Source organism: Mauremys reevesii, linkage group 10 (assembly GCF_016161935.1).
Source record: "Mauremys reevesii isolate NIE-2019 linkage group 10, ASM1616193v1, whole genome shotgun sequence".
In the NCBI taxonomy this organism is placed as follows: domain Eukaryota; kingdom Metazoa; phylum Chordata; order Testudines; family Geoemydidae; genus Mauremys; species Mauremys reevesii.
This window is the reverse complement of record NC_052632.1, coordinates 12,350,688-12,377,878: the sequence shown is the minus strand read 5'-3', so window position 1 is coordinate 12,377,878 and position 27,191 is coordinate 12,350,688. Positions and strand designations below refer to the sequence as shown.

The following is a 27,191-nucleotide window of genomic DNA, read 5'->3' as shown; positions in this document are numbered from 1 at the left end:
TTGTATAGCTATGCTGGTGGGGAAGGGGGGAGTGTTGCTGGGATCATATATACAAAAGAAAGCAGAGGTAAAGGTTTCAAGAATCAAAGTTAAGATCAAAGGAACAAAGTAATTAGAATACTGACTTGTACAACAGGAAGGGAGAATGAAGAACAGTCCCAGAACTCCAGGTTGTCTGGGTGTGACACACTGTGTTTATGTGCATTTTATTACACAAGAGGCATCAGTTAGGCATGCGACAAGTTGAGGCGTCCCTTTTTGGTGCTTAAAATCTGTTGATATTGTTATGCCTTCCACTTTTCTGCCAAGTGTTTTACAAAAGTGAATGAACTGAGCCTCACAATAGCACTACGAAGTAGGTTAATATTATCCTTATCTTAATACAAAGGGGTAAACTGATTTACAAAGTGATCAAATGACTTTCCCAAGGTCACGTGGGTCATTAATGGCAGAGCCAGAATTACTGCCCAGGTTTCTTGACACATCCTAGCTCCCTTCTCTAACTAGACCATATTTCTTCTGGGATCTAGGAGACATTCGGATATTGTGTTGCTTGCATTTGATGAGTTAGAAATAACAGCAGGACTCCATGGTTCAGTAGGACTCTTGATATTTGATCAGGGCCTGTCAGGTTTGGTTGTTATATTGAACATAATGAAAATCAGTGTTTTCCTACCAAATATGCTCAAGCTCTGGTGCTATATGCCTGATCTCCCCCGCACCCCTTTCATTTTGTCTTTATAGTGTTTGCATCCAATGGGTCTGATTCACCTCTATGTTACTCCAGTTTTATGCTGGTGTAAATCCATGTAGGCAATAGAGTTACACTGGCTTAAAACTAGAGCAGTGGAAAGGTGAATCATCCCCTTGAATCTGGGCTTTAAGCCCTGAGATCCTAATGAATCCACATCACCACTGAAGACAGCAAAATAACATCAAACATCATAAACTTCATGAACAAGCAAAGACCGTCCATGCTTGATATGCTCTTTTTATTTTATTTTTATTTAATCCTGTATTCCAGCCACCACCTCCTCCAGAAGATAACCTAGTTCAACTTAACATCTGTTAATTTCTCATTAAACTTATTCTGTATTTTTATGACCCTTCAGATGAAGCCATTTAGCCGAAGTTTCTCACCAAGTCCCACTGACATTTCAGTCTTGTCCCCTTGTTTTAGACATGTGCCAGGGTAAGAAATCTAATCTCTTGATGGGGTGTTCCGTAACTGTGAACATTTCTCTACAATCGCCACATGCCTCTTTGTTTTCCAGTGAGAATCAGCCCAATTCCAAGCTTTTCCTGCTCGAGAATTGTTACCTCCCCATGGTAACAATCTCCTGCCTGGATGCCAGTACTGCTCACAGGGAGCCAAAACATTTCTTATACACGGTCAGTCTCGCCTCTTCTGCTTTGTTTCTCTCTCTTTCCTGATACAGCCCGCCTTTGCAGCCTCTGTGCACCAGGCGCCAGTGATTTTCCATAATAACGTTAAATGTTTTTCCTGATCCACATTCAACGTGACCCACACACCTCATTTCAGTTTCTTGTGCCCAGACTAATTATTTTACATTTTTCTACATTGAAACGCATTTGCCATCTGTTGGCCCAATTGCCCTAAATGATCCAAACTCTTCAGAGTCTAATTGTCCTATTTCTCATTATTTGCTCTCTTTCTCCAGTTTTCATCAAATCTGCAAACAACAATAAATCAGGTTTTTACATTGCAGCCTTCACCATCATTTCTGGGTGCCTCACATGCTGAAAGTATCGACCTCAGAAGATGGCTGACATCCCTGATCCTGCGGCTACATATTCATGCTTTATACAGTATCCAGGACTGGGGCCATAGCATACAAAATAAGCCCTAAACTCACCTGAGCAAAAAGTGATGCTGATGCCCTAGCACAGTGTTTCCCAAACTTGGGACGCCGCTTGCGTAGGAAAAGCCCCTGGCGGGCCAGGCCAGTTTGTTTACCTGCCGTGTCTGCAGGTCCGGCTGATTGCGGCTCCCACTGGCCGTGGTTCACTGCTCCAGGCCAAAGGGAGCTGCTGGAAGCAGCGCGGGCTGAGGGATGTACTGGCTGCCGCTTCCTGCAGCTCCCATTGGCCTGGAGCAGCGAACTGCAGCCAGTGGGAGCCGCGATCAGCCGGGCCTGCGGACGCGGCAGGTAAACAAACCGGCCCGGCCCGCCAGGGGCTTTTCCGGCATAAGCGGCATCCCAAATTTGGGAAACACTGCCCTAGCACACTGTTAAAACAATGTCGCAGAGAAGAATTTCAAGGCAGAGAATCCAGCTTTGATTTTATACAGGTGTTTTCATGAAAAATGCCCAACCCCAGCTCATGATATTTTCTTCCCCTGATATCTAATTAACTTTTGTGGAGAGCAGGGGGAACTCAAAGGGGTCTGGAAAAGTTAAAAGCTGACTGAATATTCTGACTGATTAACTTTATTTTTTTTCCCCTCAGTGGCCAGAGACTACATACAATCCGCTTCATCTTGGAAAGCTAAGGGACCTGGGTCCCTGAATCCCTGATGGGATGAAAAACGGTGTCCATTTCCATGAACTAAAGGTGGTCAGATTGAGGCCACTCTGGTCAAGGTTCAGTGTAGTCAAAGCTCACCAGTATTCAAGGTGATGGTAGTAACAATCTGCTCTATGCCATGCAAGCTAGTGGGCTCATTTTCAAAGGTGCGGCGCCACTGTAGCTCCCCTTGAGTTCAGTGGGATGTGTGAGCATTTAGTTCTTCTGAAAATCAGGTCTTAAATGTGGCCTTTGGACTTCTGGCAAATTTTTTGTGTGGCTTTGAGGCTAGCAAAGTTGCCTTAAAGTTTTGGATCTATGGGACCTGTCAGCTTTAGCAACTGCTGTTCAAAAGATGTTAAAGGTCTTTAGAAACTATCATAATATGAAAGGAATTCACAGTTGGTTTCTTTCATTTGAAGAAGTAGAAAAAGATCGATTTGAGGCAATTTGAAACGTAATTGTCCTCCTGGGAAAGCCTTCTGTCTTTTGGATATCTGGAACTGTGAAATCGGCAGAGAGGCAGCCGTGTGGTGTCTAAGGTTAGCTAAAGTTTGTAATAGATACAGACTAGTATTGGCAGTTCAATCGCCAGACTAGAGAAATTCATGTTGTTCATTTCCAGAGGCAGAGCCTATTAATTGGTGAGAAGAAGAAGGCACCTAGTGGGGCTGATTTCATATTTGCATGGGTGTAACTCAAGTGAAGCCAATAGACTTATTCTTTCTTTACAATGGTATAACTAAGGGCAGAATCTGTCTCAGTGGGTGTGATGGAACACGGCTATCATACCTACTCCTTTTTCTGAGACCTTCTTGCTTGTAAACACCAGTGTGTACTTTATTTAAAGTGTTTCAGTTTTTCCACCAATCCATAGAAGTGCGTGCACACCTTTGCAGTGTTTTCCAGCTTTCTGACCCCTTCTCCAGGCAGGGGCGGCTCTAGGGATTTTGCCGCCCCAAGCACGGCAGGCAGGCTGCCTCCGGCGGTTTGCCTGCGGATGGTCTGCTGGTCCCGCAGCTCCGAAGCCGCGGGACCTCCACAGGCACGCCTGCGGGAGGGCCACTGAAGCCGCGGACCAGCGGACCCTCCGCAGGCAAACCGCCGGAGGCAGCCTGCCTGCCACCCTCATAGCGCCGGCAGAGCGCCCCCTGCGGCTTGCCGCCCCAAGCACACGCTTGGCGTGCTGGGGCCTGGAGCCGCCCCTGTCTCCAGGGAAGGGAGTGGAGGTGGTTCTACTCAGAGAATTCCCCATCTGTCTCTGTCTCTCTTCCGCCACCTTCCTCCTCGACTCGACCTCTTCCTTTCTGTGCTCTTTTTAAACCCCTTGCCTGCTAATGGGCTAACTAACCCAGTAACTGCTTAACCCCCGTCTGGCCTAGTTATCAAACACACCCCTGATCAATCAGGCCTTCGGGAGGAGAGGGGCACCTAATTGGTGCTAATAGTGATCAGAGTGCTGGTTCAAGCGCCATCTCTAAACACTCTGTCACAGGGGGAATAACAGATTGGTTAGCTATCTCCAGATTAGTAGGGGAACTCTCCAAGACCCACTCACCATTCACTTGCACAGTCTATCCATGTTTCCCTAACATGCAAATTAATCCACTAAGGCTTTCCTTGCAATGAAAATGGGAGAAAAAACCCAGCCATCTGCAGTGAAATTTAGTACCATAAGGCCTGATTTTACCATGCAGTAGCCAGTCCCTGCTTATATCCTCCGCTATGCAGCTGCTGTCTTCTGCACACACTCTTTAATGTGTTCTCTGTAGTCAATTTCCTGTAGGAACAGGTAGTAGGAAAACTGTTCTTCAGATACCAAAACTCGGCTCTGTTGTCAAAGGGAACTCAATTTATTAAGATAATACTGTCCTTCTGCACCAGGAGAAGCTACTGGCAGAAGAAATATAATTGTTTTTCTCTTTTACAGTCACTGCCTGGGTTCTGTTGACTCAAAATATTGGAAAAAGATACTCTAATAATGATAGCAGTGTACACTGGTGCCAACTTTTTTCGGAGCCGGTGGATGCTCGCAAGCCCCCTGCTCTGCCCCCGCCCCCGCCCCGACTCCATCCCTGCCCCAAAATCCCTGATCCAACTCCACCCCTCCCTGCCCCATTGGACCCCTCCCCAAATCCCTGCCCCAGCCCCGCCTCCTCCCCCAAGCATGCCACATTCCCTTGCCTCCCCACTCCCTCCCAGGCTTGCTGCACAAAACAAGTGCTGAGAGGAAGGAGGGGAGAAGCAGGACCCGGCAGTGCGCTCAGGGGAGGAGGCGGAGCAGAGTGGAGGTGGAGGCAGAGGTGAGTTGAGGGTGGGGAGCTCCAGCCCCAGAACACCCACAGAGTCAGCACCTATGGTAGTGTACATTTTTCCAGCACCTTTTCTCTCAAAGTTTCAACATACTTTGCAACCCTTACAAAGGAAGTAAGTAGCATTGGTTGGGAAATTTTCATCAAAATGTTTTTCTACAGAAAATGTGGTGTTTTGCAAAACTGACATTTCCAATGGGAAAATGTTGATTTTTGTCATTTTTTTTTTCATTTCCCATCAGGAAAATCTAAACAAAATATTTTGCTTCTGGTCAGGTCATCCTAAACTGAAATATTTTTGGTTTGTCAACCCAAATCAAAACTTTACATATTGGGTCAGGTCAACTTTAATCTGTGTCCACCTGAGATACCGTAATGCCTCGTGGGAGTTGTATTTCAGGTGCCTCATGCTCCCATTTTCCTCAGTGGACCAGGCTCCAAGCTGGACTACATCTCCCATGAGGTACTCTGGTCTCTCCCCACCACCACAGCACATCAGGGGAGATGTAGTACAGCTAGAGAGCCCAGTGTATTGGGGAGAATGGGAACATAGGGCATCTGAACTACACCCCTTCCCCTATGAGAGGCTGTGGCAGTTCAATGCTGAACAGACCCAGAACGAAGCATTTTGATTTGGGAATGTTAAAACTTTATGTTTTGATAGAAAATGTTTAAAATAAACCAGGGGGAGGGATAGCTCAGTGGTTTGAGTATTGGCCTGCTAAACCCAGGGTTGTGAGTTCAATCCTTGAGGGGGCCATTTGGGGAACTGGGGTAAAAAATCTGGGGATTGATCCTGCTTTGAGCAGGGGGTTGGACTAGATGACCTCCTGAGGTCCCTTCTAACCCTGATATTCTATGACATTTCTGAATCAAAAATGTCCACAACTTTTCATGCTGTGAACATTTTTGGATATTTCGGCTTCAGGATGAAAAAGTTGAAAGGTTTAAATTTTCCACATGATGGAAATTCCAGTTTTAATCAGCTCTGGAGGAAAGTATTACCACCACTAGACAGAGAACAAGAGACACTGGGCACTGTACTTGACCTCACCCAGAAAGGCCTTGGCAGAGCCAAGAAAAAAGCATTCACTTTCTTTCCCACAAGATTTTCCTTTCTTCCTCACTTCACAAATGCAATAACTCGAAGCCTGAGAAAAATTAAAATCCTGTTCAAATGGCTCCCAACAGGTTAAGTGTGATGCTACTGGCACTTGTAAAGCAAATAGCCCCAAGGTCTCCCTCACTTTGGTAGTACTGCAGGGGTAAGCTCTGTGTGGAAATGAACTGTTTTTGAACAATTTCTCCAAAGTTTGAAGCACAAAGAGGCTTTCCTCGAACCTCAGGTAGTGAGGTCTGTATATCCCTTTTCTTCTTCACTTAGCAAGTACATTTACTGGGGTCAGTGGAACAAAAAAAAATCCTTCCTCCCTTTGTCTGGATTCCCCTGAGGCCCTTTTACAATATCCCAGGATAGTGCTGGAGTACCAGGGGTTGTATCATATCCATCCTTCTGTGTTCCTAGGACTTCAACACATCAGATGTACTGGGGATGTTTAATGTCCTTCTGCCTCCATTCTTTTTATCTTTTAAATACAGGAATTCATTCTTCTCACCTCAGCGTGCTGTGCAGAGCTCCCTTTGATTCCAAGGATGGCAGCATGTAGGCCTCCAAGGGCAGAATTTGGTCTTTGGTGTGTAGTATATCATGTTTGCATTCAAGTTTGTGTGTGTGTGTGTGTGTGTGTGTGTGTGTGTGTGTGTGTGTGTGTGTGTGTGTGTGTGTGTGTGTGTGTGTGTTATGGCACAAATGGAAGTGGCAGTGAGGAGGACAGCAGCAGTGTTCAAATGGAGATGAGTTAATCTCAAAGAGATTCAGAGATTCCCACAGGACAGGGGTGGGCAAACTTTTTGGCCTGAGGGCCACATTGGTGTTCCAAAACTGTATGGAGGGCCAGGTAGGGAAGGCTGTGCCTCCCCAAAGAAGCATGGCCCCCGCCCCGTAGCCACCCCCTGCTCCCTGTCCCCTGACTGCCACCTGGGACCCCTCCCCGTTATCCAACCTCCTCACTCCCCACCCCCTTACCATGCTGCTCAGAGCACCAGGACTGGCGGCCGCACCACCTGGCCAGAGCCAGCTACACCACAACGCTGCCCGGCAGGAGCTCGCAGCCCCACCACCCAGATTGCTGGTGGCATAGCAAGCTGAGGCTTCTCAGGGTAGGGGCAACAACAGGGGAAGGTCCAGGGGATAGCCTCCCCAGCCGGGAGCTCAAGGGCCAGGCAGGACAGTCCTGCAGGCTGGATATGGCCCACGGGCCATAGTTTGCCCATCTCTTTGATAGGAGATAAATGGACGTCTTACAAGCTGAAGGAGCTGGATGGACGTCTTACAAGATCAGGCAGTTTCCTGAAATGTTCAGGCAGCCTGATTCTGAATGAATTGGAAATACATGGATAAAAGCCCCTTTCACAAGACATTTCAACATTTTCCAGCCCCTATAAGGTTAAACTTTTGAAAAACTCTGTTGGTTGCCTCTGATATGACACTTCCCACCCATCCTCCTTTCCCCACTCACTGCATCTTGTGTCTCAGAGCCCTGAATAACTAAATCCTTCATCCATCGCACCACCTCTCACCTGAAGTTTGCTGCTATTTCTGAGTCTCCCTATAGTTCCTGTGTGAGCAAAAAGACCCAGGGCATTCTTGCTTCCAGTCAGATCTTTCTCCAAGAATGATTGCATGCTATACCCATGCACACAGTCAATTTTTCAATCAGCTTCAGAGGAAGATTCTGGAAGGACTAGACCTGACTTCCTTCTCCTCTGTGGTGTTAAATATCCCCTTAGGGTCCGATTTTATTTCCCCGGAGACACTAAGCACTTAATCCTCCCATTGACTTCAGCTGGAATTGTGGGACATCAGCCCCTCTGACATTTTCTGTAAAACAAAAGCACCAACAAATAATCTGTTGATACTTTTGGTTATACATACAATCAGGGTAGGAATAGTCTTAGTTTTATAACTGCTAATACCTGGCATTCTGTTGCATGCCTGTAAGCTAACCCAGGGGTTCTCAACCTTTCCCGATGACTGTAGACTGTTCAGGAGTCTGATTTGTCTTGCGTACCCCCAAGTTTCACCTTAAAAACTACTTGCTTACAAAATCAGACATAAAAACACAAAAGTGTCACAGCCACACTATTACTGAAAAATTGCTGACTTTCTCATTTTTTTACCATACAATTATAAAATGAATCAACAGGAATATAAATATTGTACTTACATTTCAGCGTATAGTCTATAGAGCGGTATGAACATTGACGGTGTGAAATTTTAGTGTGCGCTTTTTATATTTGCCTGTTGTAAAACTAGGCAAATATCTAGATGAGTTGATGTACCCCTGGAAGACCTCTGAGTACCCTCAGGGGTTTGTGAACCCTTGGTGGAGAACCACTGAGCTAAACCACCTTAGATGGGAGCATTGGCACACCAGGGTTGAAATCTTTGTCAAGGCCTGTAAACAAAAGATCAGGTCTGGCAATATATGAAGCTGAAAGGAAGTGTCCTTTGGGGTGTGACAGGATCCACTTTAATGGGACAGACCTTCAGCTGATGTAAATGGGTACAGCTCGTCTGAAATCCCTGGAGCTACATCAATTTGCCCAATACATTTAATGACATGGAAGAAGGAATTACCAGTATCATGAAGTAAATCTGAAGGGTTGTGAGCCTTCAGGGCAATAAGGCAGCAAATGAAGTCAATAATACTTAGAGTTGTATACACAAGTGTCTCACATAATGGATGGTTGGGGGATGGCCCCTCATTCTATGGCTCTGGTAACAGTGTGTCTAAGTCCTGTTTTGGGCACCCCAACATCACGAGATGCCAGAGAACTGGAAACCAATCTGAGGCAAGCCACAAACATGCAGAAAATGAGGCAAGAGTAAATGACTAACCATGTCTAGCCGGCTACAAGAGAATGACAGGGAAATATTAGAACCATGTGCATATGTCTGAAAGGTGTAAATATCAAGGAGGGGAGGAAAATTGAGTAGAGCGGTAGCAAACTGGCCTCCAGCATGCCCCATGTTAATTGATAACGGAACCATGAAATAAGTGGGCTTTTTAATGCTATGCAAATGGAAAGCATGCCCAGAAGATTCGACACCAGCTAAGCCAGCTCCGCCTGGATCCCTTAGCCCCAGTCCTGCACTGAGAACCAAGCAGGGTTACTCCAACACTTCTCAGTTCACAGTCAGGCTTGGGCTTGCATTTGCATCTCTGGGATTTGCAATGGAGAGGACACCAATACAGAACCGAGGGGCAGCATTTCTGAGAAATAACAGAAGCCTTTGCTCTGAAGCACAATGCATTCTACTTTCCACACATCTCCTGAAGGAGCAGCTTACGCCGAGATAAATAAGACATGTAATTTCTTGTCAAGCTGTTGCATTTCCCACTGCTCACTCTAACAATTACCCTCTCTCTGCCTTTTTTTTTTAAATTAAACAACTGAAAAGAATTGAATCTTGTAACCTAGCTAGAAAAATTGCTGGGAGACATGAAGAATATCCAGATTTAATTTTCTCTTATGCCCTTTTTAAGGTGTTTGTGATGAATGTATTTTCATTACAAAAGCCAGTAATAAGACACGTGGATTCTGGCAGTTGTTTCCCTGCCTCTCTTCCCTTTCAGCAAACCATCTCCTTAGAACCTAATCCAGGTGGAAACAATTTTGGAATAAAAGGGGTAGCTGTACGCTTGTGGATACACCAATTGTTGTTGGCAAAGAGAAGCCAGTGGGAATAGTGCCATTGACTACAATTTATTTTATAGGTGAGTTTTTCAGATTCTTATTTTTAAAGCAATTCTAGACATAAACAATTGCTCCTTCAGGGCACTGTCTCCCTATGTGAATTAGAACCACCATTTCTTCAGGGTGTTCCTCTTTTCACCGGAGTCTGAGCGATTCATCTATAAAGAGGTTGTACACCTATGACTCTAGTTAGCATTATTAATCATTTCCTAGGCAGGGCCCATTTTAAAAGTATAACTGCCCGGGAGCTTCAGAGCTGGAATATTCATTGCAAAGAGGAAGCATGCTCCTTTTCTTTAAAAATAAATGGGAAAATGTCTACACAAGGTTAGCATTTGCTAAATGCTTCAATATTTCACTTCACTTCCAAAGCCATAAATAAAATGTGCTTAAAAATTCATGACTAAAACTTTGGAAATGGGGACATTTCTGAACTCAGGATCAACGTGTTGTAAGTGCAGATAATAAAATCACTATGAGGCACAACTTGTTTGTTCTGTTTAGGACACATCAGAATTTAAAAACCCAACTGCATTCTCAGGGTAGATAGAAAAAAATGCAGCTGAAAAACACATACAGAGTCAGATGTCAAACTTACCCCTATAAATGTCAATGTTTAAATCAGATTCAAAGAGCTATGACATGGTCTCATTAGCAAGGATTGTTAAGTCCGCAGTAATACATTTGTCACATATTTCATTACTATGCACATATAAAGGAAAGAGCTATTACAGCTTCATCTTGAAGCATGGCTATTGTTAAGGTTGTGTCAACAACATATTTCTAGTAAACCTTCGCTTCTGGCAGGTTTATAATTCAGCAGGCTGGAAATAAAAGGGGGAAAAATACTTTTGTACCACACCATGTAAATTAATGTAAATTCAAAATATATTCAGCTATGTCCAGACATACTTCTCTTGTGGGGAGTGGAAATACAATGCTTTTGGAAAAATCTAAAGGTTCCTTTACAATCAAAAATGACCCAAATCTTTACTAACACAAGTAGTCCTGTTGAGCTCAATGAGACTACTGTAGTTGCATAGGTATGGATTACTCATCTGAGGAGGGAGTTGCAGGATCCAGGAGTTTTAAGGGAAGAACACCACCTACTGGCTCACGCACCTCAGTTCCTGGGTTTTCTTTGGACGTCTTCCAACCAAGCGGTGTGACCAATCCAAGCCTTCTTAGCTGGAAAGAGCAGAAGAGAGCCATGAGAGTGATTAAAGGATTGGAAACCAGGCCTTATAGTGAAAGACTGAAGGAGCTCAACCTGTTTAGCTTAACAATGAGAAGATTAAGTGATGACTTGATCAGAGTCTATGAGCTACTGTTAAAAAATTATATAATACATGGGTTAAGAAAAGCGTGTCTGTACATCTGGGTATAGTGCTTAGATCAGTGATTCTCAAACTTTTCTACTTGTGACCTCTTTCACATAGCACGCCTCTGAGTGTGACCCCCCCTTATAAATTAAAAACACTTTTTTGTATATTTAACACCATTATAAATGCTGGATGCAAAGTGGGGTTTGGGATGGAGGCTGACAGCTTGTGACCCCCCATGTAATAACCTCATGACCCCCCGAGGGGTCCCGACCCCCAGTTTGAGAACCCCTGTCTTCGATTATCCACAATACAAACTTTGTTTTTAAAGTAATAAGATACATATAGTGCATAATCAGCAATAACCCAAATTAAGGTGAATAAATTTAACAATAGTTTAGATATTAGAATCTGAATACTCAGGTACATCACTCATGAAAAGTTATACAGAGAGTTGGTTTTAGAAAGCAAATATAGGAATGAGTGTAGATTGTCCCTCAGTAATTGAGCATATAGGGTAGGTTGTCCATTTAGAAAATACAATGTATCAAGGATGTATTTCAGTTACTTTCCCGACTGCACTTCTCATCTGCACTCCAGCTCATTCCTCCTGGTATTGCCGATGTCCAGTGATGTGTTCTATATAGAGGTCCCTTGACCACCTGATGGCATCCGACACCATGAGTTGCTGCATCAGCCAAGCGTAGCGCTGACCGATTCCGCATTCTCTCAACACTCGCTCGTTACTGGGGTCCCATGCACCCAGGACTCCGATGATCAGCCTGTGTGTCTGAACCTGGTAACCCTTGGATCTCAAGGTTTCATCCATAAGGGCGTATTTTTCCACCTTTCGAGCTTGGGTATCGTTATTTTATTTTATAAAAGGGGACAATATTTCAAGGGAATAAGATGGATAAATTGTAGCATTTCTTGGATGCTTTTCTTTATAGTTATCATTATGCTAATTATTTCTGGTAGTAACCACCCAGTGACATTATAGATCACAAGGCCCAGAATGAACCATGGAGACACTTAGGGCTTGTCTCCACTTACCGGGGGATCGACGCGCAGCAATCAGTCCACCGTGGGTTGGTTTAGCGGGTCTAGTGAAGACCCGCTAAATCAACCGCCGATTGCTCTCCTGTCAACTCTGGTACTCCACCAGAATGAGAAGTGTAAGATAAATCAACGGAAGAGTTTCTTCCATTGACCCAACCTGGTGTAAACACCACAGTAAGTCAACTTAAGGTACGATGACTCCAGCTACATTATTCAAGTAGCTGGGGTTGCGTAACTTAGGTTGACTTAGCCCTGTAGTGTAGACCTGCCCCCAAATAAAGCATTCTGAGTCAAAGGGATCCAGCTATGGAACAAACTTCCAAAAAAGATTAGGGGGGAAATCCTGCCCCCACTGTAGCCAAAGGGAATTTTGCCATTTACTTCAGTTGGGTTGGATTTCCCACTAGCTGTATCCAGCCTGACCACCTTTCCATAACAACCAGAATGGCATTCACAACATCAGCTGTCCATGCTGCCTTTCCCAGTTCCCCCCACTACAAGAAATTTCCCAAAGCAGAGTTTTGGATAACTCAAAATGGGAGAAGAGCCAGAGACACCTTGAAATCCACTAGAGACTTCACAATTGCCAAGCTAATGTGGAAGGCATTCAAACGCTACAAGGGTGAGTGCAGTAAAACACCCTCAGATAGATCAACAGTGTGCTATGTGACAGGTAGTTTCCAAATATAAAGGGGAAAGAGACCCCAGTCCTTGAAAAACTTGCCATCTAAGGTGCCGAACCTACAAATAATTATGCCCTTGAAAGCATATTGTGGGGTCCCCCAAGATCTGTACTGGGACCTGTGCTGTTCAACATATTCATAAATGATCTGGAGAAAGGAATGCACAGTGAGGTGGCAAAATTTGCAGACTATACAAAAATTACTCAAAATGTGCAAATCTAAAGCTGACTGCTAAAAGTTGCAAAGGGATCTCACTAAACTGGGTGACAGGGCAACAAAATGGCAGATGAAATTCAATGTGGATAAGTGCAAAGTAATGTACATTGGAAAAAATAACCCCAGCTATACATACAAAATGATGGGGTTTAAATTACCTGTTACCACTCAAGAAAAAGATCTTGCAGTCGTTGTGGATAGTTCTCTGAAAGTATCTGCTCAATATGCAGTAACAGCCAAAAAAGCTAACAATGTTAGGAACCATTAGGAAAGGAATAGATAATAAAACAGAAAAGATTATAATGCCACCATATAAATGCATGGTACGCCCACACCTTGAATACTGCATGCAGTTCTGGTCGCCCCATCTCAAAAATGATATATTAGAACTGGAAAAGGGACAGAGGGGGCAACAAGAATCATTATGGGGATCAGGGGCGGCTCTAGACCCCAGCGCTCCAAGCAGGCGCTTGGGGCGGCCTCGGGGGGGCGGGCTTTGGGCTCTTGAGCTCCCACAGGCATGACTGCGCGGGGTCCCGGAGGGAGGACGGGACGCCCGCCGCAGGGCATGCGCGGCGGGCGGCGGGTCCCCCCCCCGGCGCTGAGCCGCCGGCAGGCGCGGGCGACAGGTCGCGCGCGCCGGCGCCGGGGCCCGGCGGCCAGGCGCCGCGCAGGAGCCAACAAGGAGAGGCGGAAGAGGACCCGCCGGACGGAGGAGACTGGCGGCGCGAGCCGCCTGCCGGCGGCGGGCTTGGGGCAGCTTGTGCGCCGCCCCCTGATGGGGATGGAACAGCTTCCATGTGAGGAGAGATTAAAGAGACTGGGGCTGTTCAGCTTACAAAAGAGGTGACTAAGGGGGTATATGAAAATCGTGACTGGTGCGGAGAAAGTAAATTGAGAAATGTTATTTACCCCTTCACATAACACAAGAACTAGGGCTCACATGATGAAACTAATAAGCAGCGGGCTTAAATCAAACAAAAGGAAGCACCTCTTCACACAATGGACAGTCAACCTGTGGAACTCATTGCCATGGGATGTTGTGAAGACCAAAAGTATAACTGAGTTAAAAAAAAATTAGATATGTTCATGGAGGATAGGTCTGTCAAAGGCTATTAGCCCAGATGGTCAGGAACACAACCCCATGATCCAGGTGTGCCTAAACCTTTAACTGCCAGATGATGGAACTGGACAACAGGATGGATCACTTGAAATTGCCCTGTCCTGTTCAGTCCCTTTGAAGTATCTGGCACTGGCCACAGTTGGAAGACAGGATATTGGGCTAGATGGACCATTGATCTGACTCAGTATGGACGTTCTTCTGTTCTTATGAAGTAGTCCATGAGGACCCCTTAACCATTAAGGAAAATCACATTCTTCATGTATGTAAATGTTTTCAAGATTGGGATCAATAGACAAATCCACCTATCAATAGCAGACAAACAAACAAAATATTTGGCGTCTGTTCTTTTTACTTTTGTCAATTGCTTGCCCTCAATTTCCTACCCCTTTCTGGCCTCGCTCCATCTTCCCAATTGTACCTCATCTCCAGTTTCACAGCATCTGTTCAAAACCTTCTCCAGCATTACGTTCTCCACTTCCCAGAGTCCTCCCCACCCTTTGAAATTAAAAGCTCGCTGCATGTTGGTGCAGTGACATGGCAAGATTCCAAACAGTCCCAATTGGTGAAGGTGTGCTGCCTGTTTCTTTTTTAAAGGCTGTCCTTCAAACAGTGTGAGACAGGCCTAGAGCTTAGGAACAGTAGCTGTTTGTGAAATTGAATAGATTGATTTTTCTCCCATAAGTCAATATTTTAATTATAAAAAGAGGGGCAAAATCTTGACTGAGATTTTACTCAGTCCTGTAGCAGGCAAATCTCCCATTGATGCCAATAAGACTTTTGCCCACTAAAGATGAAATTAAAATATTTCTGCTACTTCAATAAGAACTTGTGTATTCCTGGTGAAATTCACCCTAGTGCAAGGGGTCAGCATAGGCTCATACACCACTTAATATCTTGTGTTGGTCCTTTGCATGGGGTTGAATTTCACCCTCAGTGAAAATAAATAGCTTGTGTCCATTTAACATTCTCCTTCAGTGTATTGCCAATCCCATTCCATCTTTATTCAGAGAGATCAGTTGTTCTCATCTAAAACACAACGTTCTTTCCAGTCCTCTCATTTTGTTTTTAAGAACTCTGGGTTTATAGTTTGTGGATGCGCTTGCAACCATAAAAGAGCATTTGCTCACTGCTGTTGTCATTATTTTATGGGTTTATTTTGTTAAAAAGCACTTCCTTAATTCCTTTTCTTTTGAACAAATATGCTGCGTTATATCATAGAACTTTATGGCCCACAGAAGGCTCTTCATATTCTGTTCATTAACCTGATGATGATGATGATGATGACTATTATTATTAATAATAATGTTTATTATGATATTGCCTAGGAATTAATTAAGAATAGGGTCCCATTGTTCCAGGCACCATACAGACACAAAGTAGACAGTCCCTACCCCTGAGAGTTTACCATCTAAATAGACAAGACAGCTAGAGGGTTGGGGAAAGAGGTATAACACAGAGACACAAAGGGTCCTCTCCTGTGAAGAGCACGCAACACCCCATAGCTTTGGACCCTAATAGCTGTACAATTCTCCCCTCTGTAGAGTATTAGGTAAAATTCATTGCAACCAAAATGCCCATGAATGGGAACAAGACATTCACTGAACCATCTGTATAATAATAATTATTATTTTATTATCACAGCACCTAGGAGCCTCAGTCAAGGACCAAGACCCATTGTGCTAGGTATTGTACAAACACAGAACAAAAAGACAGCCTTTGCCCCCAAAGAGCTCACAATCTTAAGTAGAACATTTCAGCAATGAGGCATGGGAGGCAGTGTGTTTCTATGGAGCTGTTGTATGTCCTAGGTAATGTTACAAAGACTGAACTACTTCAGCTGCAGAGATGTGCATTGGGTCGTCTTCCAGTAATGAAAGTTCTGGAACCAAGGAAGAGGGAAGGCCATGTGCCATTGTGATGGGGTGTCTAAACCCTGCACCAGGCAGTCAGGTATTAAGGAGCTGCTCTGGGCTGGAGTAACCCTGACCCAGTGCAACTGCACATCATGTCAAGAATGGAGGAGGAGTTTGAAGGGAAGACGCTCAGCTCAGTCATGGGCAGGTGTGGAAAGAGAGCAGAGAGCTGCACTACCCAGCTAGAGGCGTGGTAGACAGCAGAACCTACTCCCTTGCCTAAAAGAAGGTCCAATGCCCCTGAGGTGGAGGGGGCTGTACTATGCACCTCTGCCGGTGAATCAGCAGACTTTGAGCCAGAAGGCAGCCTGTCAAAGGCTCCTTTGAAAGAAGCTAGGCCAGCTGCCTGGCTGAGATTGACTGCAGAAGAGCTCTGTGTAAGCACAAAAGCTTGTCTCTTTCCCCACTAGAAGTTGGCCCACTAAAAGATGTTCCCTCACCCACCTTGTCTCTGTATATGTTCTTTGTTTATTTTCTGGCTCCTCGGTTGCGTGTTTGTTCCCCTGTGACACCATAAGCGGTAGGTATCCAGAGGGACTCGGCTGGAGGGCAAAGACTCTGTCCCCTTCTGACTGTACCCGAGAGACCTGACCTGGAATGAGATACAACCCAGTCAACAGCCTAAGGCAGTGCTGATGAGGAACCAGAGCACTGGCAGCCATATTTAATAGAGCTCTGCTGTTTTACCTCAGGTAAGAATCTGGCCCACATCTGGGCATTTCATGGGTTACATGGGAGTGTCAGCACATGGGGTTAATCAAAATGTGCCAATTATTCACAGAATTCCTAAGCACGTGTACTCATGTTCAGTATTATTTGTCATGCATGGCATTCATTTAGACCAGATGCATCTGTTATAATCATAGAAGCTTGAGATGAAAGAGACACTGGGAGGCTTTCATCCTTCTATTTAATGCTAAAAGGGACTTCAGCTATACAAGGGTCTATTATTATCATTATTATTTAATAGCCCTCCCTTATCTCCCAGGTGTGCTAGGCACTTAACAGAAAACACATAAACACGGATCCTTGCCTCAAAGAACTTAACATCTAAATGATGGACATGACAGGCAAGCGAACATGCAACATACATCAGGAAGGGAAAGGACAAGGTTACATTTGTAGGATTGTAAGGTTACTCAGTTTACGCAGCCCAATGGTGCATTTTATTTGTTGTTTGAATGTAAATCCAATAGAGCTGGGCAGGAAATGTGAGTTTTTGACGTTTTGAATTTTTTCCCCATCCTCAATCAAGAAGAAAAGTTGAAATCTCAAAAATGTTCACACACCAACAATGCCCCCTACCAATAAATCCTGACTGGATCACTTGCAATGTTTTGTTTTGATAATTTCAAAATGTTTTGTTTCAATTTTGACCTATTTTTAGTTTTTAATTTTTTTTAGCATAAATTAACTGAAATTTCTAAATGAAAAGTCATTTTGAACCAAAAACTTCTGATTTTAAAAATGTCAAAATGAGAAATTTCAGGAATTTTGAAACTTTTTTTTTTTCAAAAGATTTTCAAATGTGGAGATTTGTAGAAATTAACCCTTTCCCAGGACTAGTTTCATTTCAATGACTTGTCATTCTCTGAGGAAAAACATTTAGCTGGAAAGTTCCTGACCAGTTTGAAAATACACTCATTTTTTTGTAGGTAACAGTACATGTGAGTTTTTAGGAATGAGGCAATGATAGGGCCTGAATGAAAGGATTTTTGGAAGGACATTTCAAGCATAAGAGGCAGTGTGGAAGAAAGTACCGAGAGGGATGAGAGGCGATAAAAATGATGCCCAGGAAAGCTTCTCTTTCCTTACTAATCTCATTAATGCTGGGGTAGTTCCAAAATCCACTTTCTCATTCTGGAGGAAACACCTCAGACAGGTCGAGACATTTTGAAATAACTGTGGTGGGGGCTCCTTAGTGTGCTAGGCTGTGTCAAATTCCCACCCTCTTGCCTCGGGAAGGAGAAGGCTCCTACAACTTTTTTGGCGGCAGGAACCCAGCCAGGCATCACTCCAGTGTACAGATCTATTTCAACACCTTGATCAGTACTGACAGATGCAAAGCATCATTGAAATGAACAATTAATGAGAGCTGCATGCTATAAATCCAAAATGCTTAACAAAATGGATTCTAACTCCGTCAAACAGACAGACCACACTGCTCCTTTGTTGAAGATTAGAGCACTTCCTTCCCTTTTGGCTCTGTCCAATTCTTGCACACAGTGCAAACTTGTAGTGGCCATTCACCCAATTTTTTTCCTGGGTCTATCTCTGACTCAGGGCCTGCTGTGTCCCAGCAACAGTTGCATGCACCCCTGCCTGCAGCCCACACTGCACAGTAGAGTGGCATCCCTGATTTCCAAACGAGAGAAGGGCTGGTAGCAGGAAGTTAGGGCGGGAGTGCCCTGCCATGCCATTTTCCTAGCCATCTGTGATTCTGCGGGGCACAGAGGCCAGTTCCTTTTATGTGCCCACTCCCTAACCAACCTGGGCCCAGGGACAGGACTGTCTTTCTCATATGCTGCCATGTGGAGTGGGGACTCCAGGGCAGCCAGGTCTAAGCTCAATACGAATTTTTTGTACTATAATGTCGCTCACAAATGAATTTATGTGGCATGCATCTCTGGGACCGAGAAAGCTCAAGTCCCCTCTACTGCATGTACCCTAGCACTTAAAAGAGACAAGAACATTCGTTCTGAAGCTCTGTGGTGCAGCCATTAAAGCAAAGGGATGAGAGGCCTAAGGATTCTAGGGTTCCAAATACACTGACTCAGTCCGTGACCTTGGGCAAAGTCACCTGACGCTCTTGTGCCTCCAGGTATAGCCAGCTGGAAAACTGATTAAAACACAGGAGCTCAATGAAAGCTACATCTTTCATCAGAACTGGGGAAATAAATTACTAGATAAGCAAACCAATGTCCCCATCGGAATGCCTCTCCTAGGAAGCAGCAAAGTCCTGCGGGTTCCTTAGGGGATGACTGCATGCTATAAATGCCACCTTCCACTGGAGCCTATTGTAAATAAGCTTTCAAGCTTAATGACTTCTTGTTCTAGGAAAGTCTCTTCTGCTAGCTAATGAATCAGTTTCCCTTTGCCGTAGATAAGCACAGTCACCTGATTTACTGTGACGCTACATTAAAACTAACCATGAACCATCAAGGAAATCTAAACGGATCCGACTCACCACAACCTAATCTCTCTGCAAATAAAAAGTACTCATAAATCAGGGGAAGCCTGTCAGTGTATCCCACTAGAGACTGTATGTTTGGGGGAGGGCAGGAGGAAGGGAAGTCATTCAAAACCAAGTTGGCAGTGAAAGTCATTATCATCTGATGGCTACTGAGAGACCTATGTAAGCTCAGTAGTGCTATTACTCCCGTTCCTAATAGCCAAGGGGGTACAACATACAACTGGCTAATTAGGTGGGCGGGGGAAGGGGAACACAATTTCATGGAAATGTTTCAAATTTTGAAGGTGTTTCCCTTTCGCAAGGTTAGAAATTGACTCCTTTTCCATTTTTCATGGAATCTCCCATGATAGTTTTTAATCAACATTTTTATCATAATTTTTATCAACTTGATTTTCAACAGCGTCGTTGTCAACAGTTTGGTTTTTTTGTTTACTGAAAGCTGCATCTTCTTACTGATAACCAAGGAAATGAATCATTTCAATAGTGATTTCAAAACCGATTTAGATCCAATTAGTGATAAAAATATTGTGGCAAATTTCACAAGCAAAAATGGGGAAGACTCCCTCTCAGTAATCTCAACAATTTTTCACAAAAAGTTTCATTTTTAAAAAGGCCAATTTTTGACAAAAACAGTTTGTCGAAATATTTTGACCCGCTTTGCTACTTAGCTCTTTTGCTGACAAGCCTTGACATTAAATGAATGAAGAGAGATTGTTCCCCTAAATCAAGAGGACACATGGTGGTGGGATAATGGGACTGACTGGAGAAGCACTCCATATTACAGCCACTTTGCATGAGTTTAAATGGATACTCTGTGCAAGATAGTGGAGAATCAGGCCCCCAGCGTGTGTGAAGTCTTTATTTCTGCTAGCCATGCTGTAGATTTACTACTGTTCTTCAGTTGCCATTCTTAAGGAGAAGGTACCAGTCACCATGGCTGCATGGACACTGAGCCACATTGCTGAGCCCAGGGAAGTTTCTCTGATGAAAATAGCTTGGGACCTCATGCTACCAGTGAGATGATTTGCACAAGTAAGGATGTTGGGTGTGACTAAAGTTTCACTGTGGTTAATTAGTTTTAATGAGAACGAGGCTACTCTACACTAAAGGGAGACAGAATGGCATTGTGGGCTACAATACAGGAGATCTGGGTTTAGTTCCTGGCTCTGTCACAGGCTTCTTGTGTAATCTTGGGCTAATCTCTCTGTGCCTCAATTCCCCATATGTAAAATGGAGATGATGCTTCTGCTATTTGTCTGTTTAGACTGCAAACTCATTTGGCCTGGACTGTCTCTTCCTAAGTCTATATATACTGTCTATCACAGTGAACCTGATTTCAATTGGGGCCTCTTGGTACTACCATAATACAAATAAATCATTAATAAAATCACAAGGAGGACAGGGGTATTTGAATGTGTCATGGGAAATCAGCTGACAACTATTCTCTCTTTGTATATTTACACATCATGAACACTCAGTGATCTGATAGATAATCATAATCCAAAGCCTTCACATCTATATCCTCAAGGGGGAAGAAGGTAGCCATAGAATTGAATTTCCCACTGAATCACAGGGTTGAAATCCCCCACACCCATCTGGAACTGTTGTTGAGGAGCAAATTCAACCTATGAAATTCCAAGGGCTTGCCCATAGATGAAATTAACTGTAACTTCCAACATCCATGGCACAGACTCTAGGACATTTTAATGAACCCACTTTTTTCTTTTTTTTAAAACAGCCATGAAAACTGGAGCAGGAATGTAATTTTAGTATGTACCTGCCAGTTTTTCCTCTCCTTGCCCCTTCTATTCATTTTGCTCCATTTTCTTTACATTCATTGTGAGTTCTAGAGTTGGAGCCAGATGAGGTTACATTTGGGAAGCTCCAGGACCCAGATAACAAGCTCGCAAATCTCCCTTAATAACTCCCTACCCTCCCAGGCCTTGCCTTTAAGGCCTGTCATTTTCTGCTGTGGTTTTCACATGAAGGTTTTGCAGTTATCGTAGCTGAAGATACTGGCTTTATTAGCTCTGTGGCTTGGAAGATAATAAGAAAGTAATGAATTGTTGCATTTGTTTCCCCAAAGGCACAGCTTGTTTTGGGGTCACTGAGAAAACCATTTGCTGGCTTGGTGAGGAATTAAGATTCTGTTAAACAACCTGTTCTTATCCTTTGATTGACCCTTTGTTTGCCCTTCCCTTTGTATATGTTTGTGAGTAAGTTCAAGAGCAAGTGAATCTTCTTTATCTTCCACTGGCTAATCAAAGTTCCAGCACGGTGAACAACATCTCCCTCCTCTGTATTCAGGGGCGGCTCTAGGTCCCAGCACACCAAGCGCGTGCTTGGGGCGGCAAGCCGCGGGGGGCGCTCTGCTGGCGCCGCGAGGGCGGCAGGCAGAGCGCCTTTGGTGGCTTGCCTGAGGAGGGTCCGCTGGTCCCACGGGACCACCGGACCCTCTGCAGGGAAACCGCCAGAGGCAGCCTGCCTGCCGTGCTTGGGGCGGCAAAAAGCCTAGAGCCGCCCCTGTCTGTATTCCTCAGGTTCTGCATTATTATTTGTACTGCAGCAGCGGCTAAGTGAAACTGAGGCTCCATTGTGCTAAGTGCCATGTGCACACACACAATAAGAAAGTCCCTGCCCTGAAGAGTTTGAAGTCTAGAGAGACAAGACAGACAAAAGAAGGTTGATTATCCTCATTTTACAGATGCAGAACTGAGATACAGAGAAGAGAGTTGCTCAGAGTCCCTCAGGAAGTTTGGTGTAGAGAGGGGTATGAAGCCAGCCCTAATCCAATGCCTTAACCCCCAAATCGTCTTTCTATTCAGATTTGAATTTAATGGGACGGTGCTGATTTATACCAGCTGAGGATCTTGATTTGAATATCACAATTAAATATTATTTATTACAATAGCTAGTGCTATAGATATTTCAGTATACAGAGCCACAGTCATCTCAAGTGCTTTACAAACCCAGAGGAAGGCAAGGTTCCTGCCTGAGGAAGAAAGCTGAATGGATTCAGGAGAAAGAATATTAACTAATACTCTCTGGAATAAAATTAATCAATCTCTCTGATTGCTTTGCTGGTATTCCTAACACCATCCGTTTGCTTATTTGCAAATAGTCTGGAGAGCAACTGTGATCTACAAGAATGTTCAGTTTATTATGCCGAGTTTTCTTAGTAAGAGAGAGACCCTGCACCCAATGAGTTTATAGTTGAATTTAAGACAGAGTAGAAGCATCATGAAATTTGGCACAAATAAATATTCACTTGAGTGTTCATTCCAGAAATGCTGTCACTGCCATTTTGTAAAAGCTATTTTTGGTGATTATTTCTCCAATAGATTGCCATCCAATTCAGGACACATCACTATGTGACTTCTGTGACCAGTTATATGAAATGAATACACAGAGGGTGTGCCTAGATGATTAAAAAGGTGCTTTTTTAAATGGTTAGCTTGATCCAGTTTGCACAACTGGAACTCTCCATAACACTTCAACAGATGCAGGTTAACACCCAACAATCATATTAAGTGGTCCTAGAAGGGAGCCATCAATCCCTCTACTCAATTCCTAGAGTCCACTAGTCAACAGCTGGTGAGAATTCCAACTCTGGCTAATGAGAACTGCAATATATTACTTGGCTTAGGGCAGTTATTTCACTTTTTAAGAAGCCATCATAACAAAGGATGGAACCTCTACAGTTTCTCTCTCTCTCCTTATTTCAAAATCAAGCTATTTCTATTAGGTGTTTCATAACGGTCTTGGGTCTTTTATTATTGGTTGATTACTCATTGTATCTACTGCTGTCCATGCAGAGGTTAATCTGATACTGCTTCATGAGTATCACTGACCTTACTTGACAGAATTAGCATCTTCCAAAATGGAAAGTGGCAGATCTTTGTGCCTAGTACTTAATGTACTATGACTAAAGAGGCTGATACACATTAGAACATGATTTGGCTGGTTGTTTAGTAGTAGCTATAAGTATATAAAAATAATTACATCTTTCAGTCCTAGGCAAAACTGGGACACCCGAACTCAATATAGGCCCAAATCTAAAGCCTGGCTCTGTTTTCCCTTAGTCATTGCTCAGGCAAAATTCCATGGATTTTGGGACTTAGTCATATGCATGTAAGCAATGTTGTTAAAAAGCAGAAAAAAAGTTGACCAATCTCCTACTGGTTGAGCCAGAGTGATTACTTGGTAGAACTACTGGTTTTGCATCCCAGGGAATCTAACTCATATCTCTGTAGCAGTAATATGTAGACAGCAAATCCTACCAACAAATGGGGAACCCCACCAGCAGGTTGTCTGGCTACTAACTGATAGACATAATGGGGCCAAATTCATCCTGTTGCTCTGCCCTCATGTGAGTTACAGCAGGGATAAATTTGGTCTAATAGGGTTTCAATTATATTGGTCACTCACTCTCCTACTAAGAGCAGCCAACCATGGTTGTCTTTGTGTTATCTGAGTTCATCTGTATGTAACCTACTGGTTTAATGTGTTTTATGTGTAGCCTGGTCTAGTGGCTGGTCCACATAAGATGATAGCCTAATAGTGATCTATTCATGGAGTTGCTCCTTTAGCTCATATGTTAGCTTTCTGCACTATAGTAACATAGGTCTTGAGTTCTAGCCCTGTAGGGAGTTGCTACAATTGCAAAGAAGTCTTTAAAAAAACAAAACTATTCCCTATGTTTGCCTAATAGGCAAATTATGTCATGACCAAAACCATTAGACCTAAGGCTCAGACTGCTTTTTTGTTGTGAACCAAAAATAAAAAAGACATATTTTCCTGCTGTTTATTTATGCAGTACAAGTCTTCACGTTGTTTTAACAGTCCAGTCCTGCATGCAATTTGCGGATTTAACCAAATGATGACCATAGTGCAGTAATGTATTTTGCAATTATGTAACTCTGTAAGATGTTAGCAGACTCTAGGACCCGGCACTGGATTCCTCTCTGAAGTCATCCTGTTATCAGGTGCTTGAACATGTGGGCTCAGTAATGATTGCTGAGTCATGTTAGCATGTGCATTCAATTAGCTCAAACCAGATTATAAGAGGTTTGAAGCCAGTTTGAGGGTGGACAGTAAGACCAGAGAAGTACTGCAGAGAAAGTGCTGGTAGTAGCAGCTGCTAAGTGTTGGGAGAAGGTGTAGGTTTATGATGAGCTGCTGTTGTTTCTTACTAACACAAACAACCCTCAAGAAAGGGTAAGCTTGGCTTTTTTAGAGTGTGTATATCCTATTCATAACAGAGTGGGAATTCCACCTGCTTTCAATTGCCTTCCATCCCTGATTATCCCAAAGTACTTTCAACTTACTTATAGAGGAGTTTACTTCCCTTAATGCTGAAATGTATTAACCTATATGGGGGAAGTAGCAGTTGTCTGACAACACTTAGGTGTCTTTACATGACTTTAACTGTTCTGTATCCAGTTGAAAGCAAAGAAACAAAGTAGGGAGCTACAATGCAGCTCAGTAGTTTGAGCATGGGCCTGCTCAATCCAAGGTTGTGAGCTCAATTCTTGAGGGGGCCATTTAGAGATCTGGAGCAAAAATTGGGGATTGGTCCTGGTTTGAGCAGAGGGTTGAAGTAGATGATCTGCTGATGTCCCTTCCAACCCTGATATTCTATGAATGCACAAAGAGCTCCTAACATGCTAGGGCTAGTATTTGTATGGGACACAAAGTGTCATGGTATCATTAAGTGAAAGACCTTGGTTTGAATTCTCATCAGCAAGGTCACACCACCACTACCCTTGCACTCCCAACTATCTGGAAAACTAGTTTGGGACTGACTTTGAGGGAAACATCCCCCCGCCCCCATTCAGGTGCTGACTAGGCCTGGTGCAGCTTTGCTAATAAGATTGGATGAGAACACAGCCAAAGTGTTATTACAGCAGTAAGTAGAAGACTAGCTATGTAGAAACCTATATCTATCACCAGTATTGTCCTGGCTTTGTAAGTGCACATGAATCTGAGCACCACAACTGCACTGAGCTCGTGTCACTGGGAAGGCTTTAAGCTCTATCTCTAAAGTGCTTCAAAACACAAAGAAATGTATCCTCATAAAACCCCTTTGAACTAAACTAGCATTTAATCCCATTTTATTTTCCAACATGTATACTGCAGTACTGCTAGTTATTTATCTTTGCTCTATGTCCAATACATGCTTCTGGCTCCCCTTCTATAAATGGGTCTAATAATGACAGACAACGATAGAATCATTTTCTAGCATTAGAGCTTCCAGCTCTCTTCCTTTACAAGAAAGCAATTAAGCAACTGTTTTTATTGAATATTGATTTATAGTTTGGATTATAATTTCCTTTATGAAATGTTGATTAACAGGATGGAAAGCTGTAGTCTACTGTCTAGTTATGTACCTTGCTCTGCAATTTCTGAATCTGCAAATGACCTCTCCCATTAAATACAATGTAAGGCCAATGTCAATATTTGCAGGTATGCTGCAATTATACTGTATTTGTTAGGTCACATTGATTTAATCCAAAAGTTACTCTGGCTTCCATTTGGGGCCTGATCTTGTGAGGTGCTGAGGGCCTCCTGCAAAATGCAATGTGCCCTCCTCTCCCACTGGAGTCAATGAAAGCTGAGGATACTCAGCACCTCACAGGTTTGGGCCCTGATTAGTTGGAAAAACATAATTATGGGTTCGGAGCTAGGTTTATAGTGTGTAAATGTAGACTGTCATCCAGTTCTTTCATTTGTGATTCTCTCCTATTTTATGACCACTTGCTAAGTGGGAGACTTCAAGGTGAACTTGTACCTCTTGTTAAACGGAGGTCTTTCTTAATTTTCCACTTTTTAGTTTTAGTGAGATGCTCTCCAGCCTTTCTTCATCTAGGGGAAAGGAACTGGGCACCTAATCAGTCTGTAGGAAATGCCTTTTTAATGAGCCCAAGTCTCTGGCAGAACTCAAAATAGTAATGTGATCAAGTCTGACATCTGTATAAAAAGCAATTGTATTAAGAAAGTTAGCATGTCGTTGGTGCCCTGTAATTATTGTTGCTGATCCACAAGTCACTGCAACGTAAAGCTGACTCCCCATCACCATCTCTCTTGTAGTCAATTCACTGGACTTCCTTGCAACTCTTTAACAAGATGTATGCCTTAATCACACATGCATTCTGCACTGGCAAGTAATTAAAATCATTTTCTGTCACCACCTCACGGGGGCAGACTCCTCCACAGGGTTTTACGTTCTGCAATTCTCTGATGCAACTTCTGTCCAAGTCATGGGGGCTTTCATCTAGCATTGCAGGGGGGGTTGAGGGGCTTGTTTTGTGTAGGAAGGGGAGTTTAGTTTCAAGCTTGGAACCATTTCTGAAATTATCCCTTATTTACTTAACATGACATTGTTCTTCCATACAAATATACCAACTGGGACTTTGCAGGGTGGGGAGATATTAAGCAGATGTGATTTATGGTACCTGTAAATGCATTTTGACAGAGCAAACCTCACACCATGTGAGGCTTTTCTCTCCATCCAAATGGCTCATACTGAGCTAAACTCAGCCTCTACGTAACAAGTTGCACAGGAAAAGAAATGCACCATCTGAGTAGTGCCATTGGGCCTGGCTCTCAGCGCACTGGGGAATCTCCACTGACGTTGATGGAGCCGTTGCTGGTTTATACCAGTTGAAATAAGAGCAGCATAAGGCTCATCAGTACCATTCTGCCTATACAATACTGCCAGAGCCTTGGAAAAGAGGTAGCCTGTGCTCGCAGCAGTGTACTCTGCCTAGTTGGAATTTCTAGCAAACTTCCCCCCCATGCATAGACTTGTCCCCTTTGAGAGTCCTAGCACTGCAGCAGTCAAACTGAACTCCTCTCTTTGCTCCCCTGGGCTGCCTCCTGAGGCGGCACCTAGGACACCAAGAGCCCTTCCGCCCTATCCCTTCTCTAGTGTAGTGTGCGGCGTATCTTATCCCATTGAGGTGCTGAAGCTTAAAATGTCAGTCTGAGGTCTGTAAATATGACTCTGAATGGGACTGTC

General features: G+C 43.7%; 1 protein-coding gene across 1 annotated transcript in view; it reads left to right on the top strand.

The window, feature by feature from the left end:
• Positions 1 to 24,264: 24,264 nt before the first annotated feature.
• Positions 24,265 to 27,191, top strand: part of SLCO3A1 (solute carrier organic anion transporter family member 3A1) — a 218,713-nt gene continuing 215,786 nt past the window's right edge. Inside the window, exon 1 of the mRNA XM_039491808.1 lies at positions 24,265 to 24,388. The gene's annotated coding sequence lies outside the window, so the exon portion shown is untranslated. The remainder of the gene's footprint in view (positions 24,389 to 27,191) is intronic.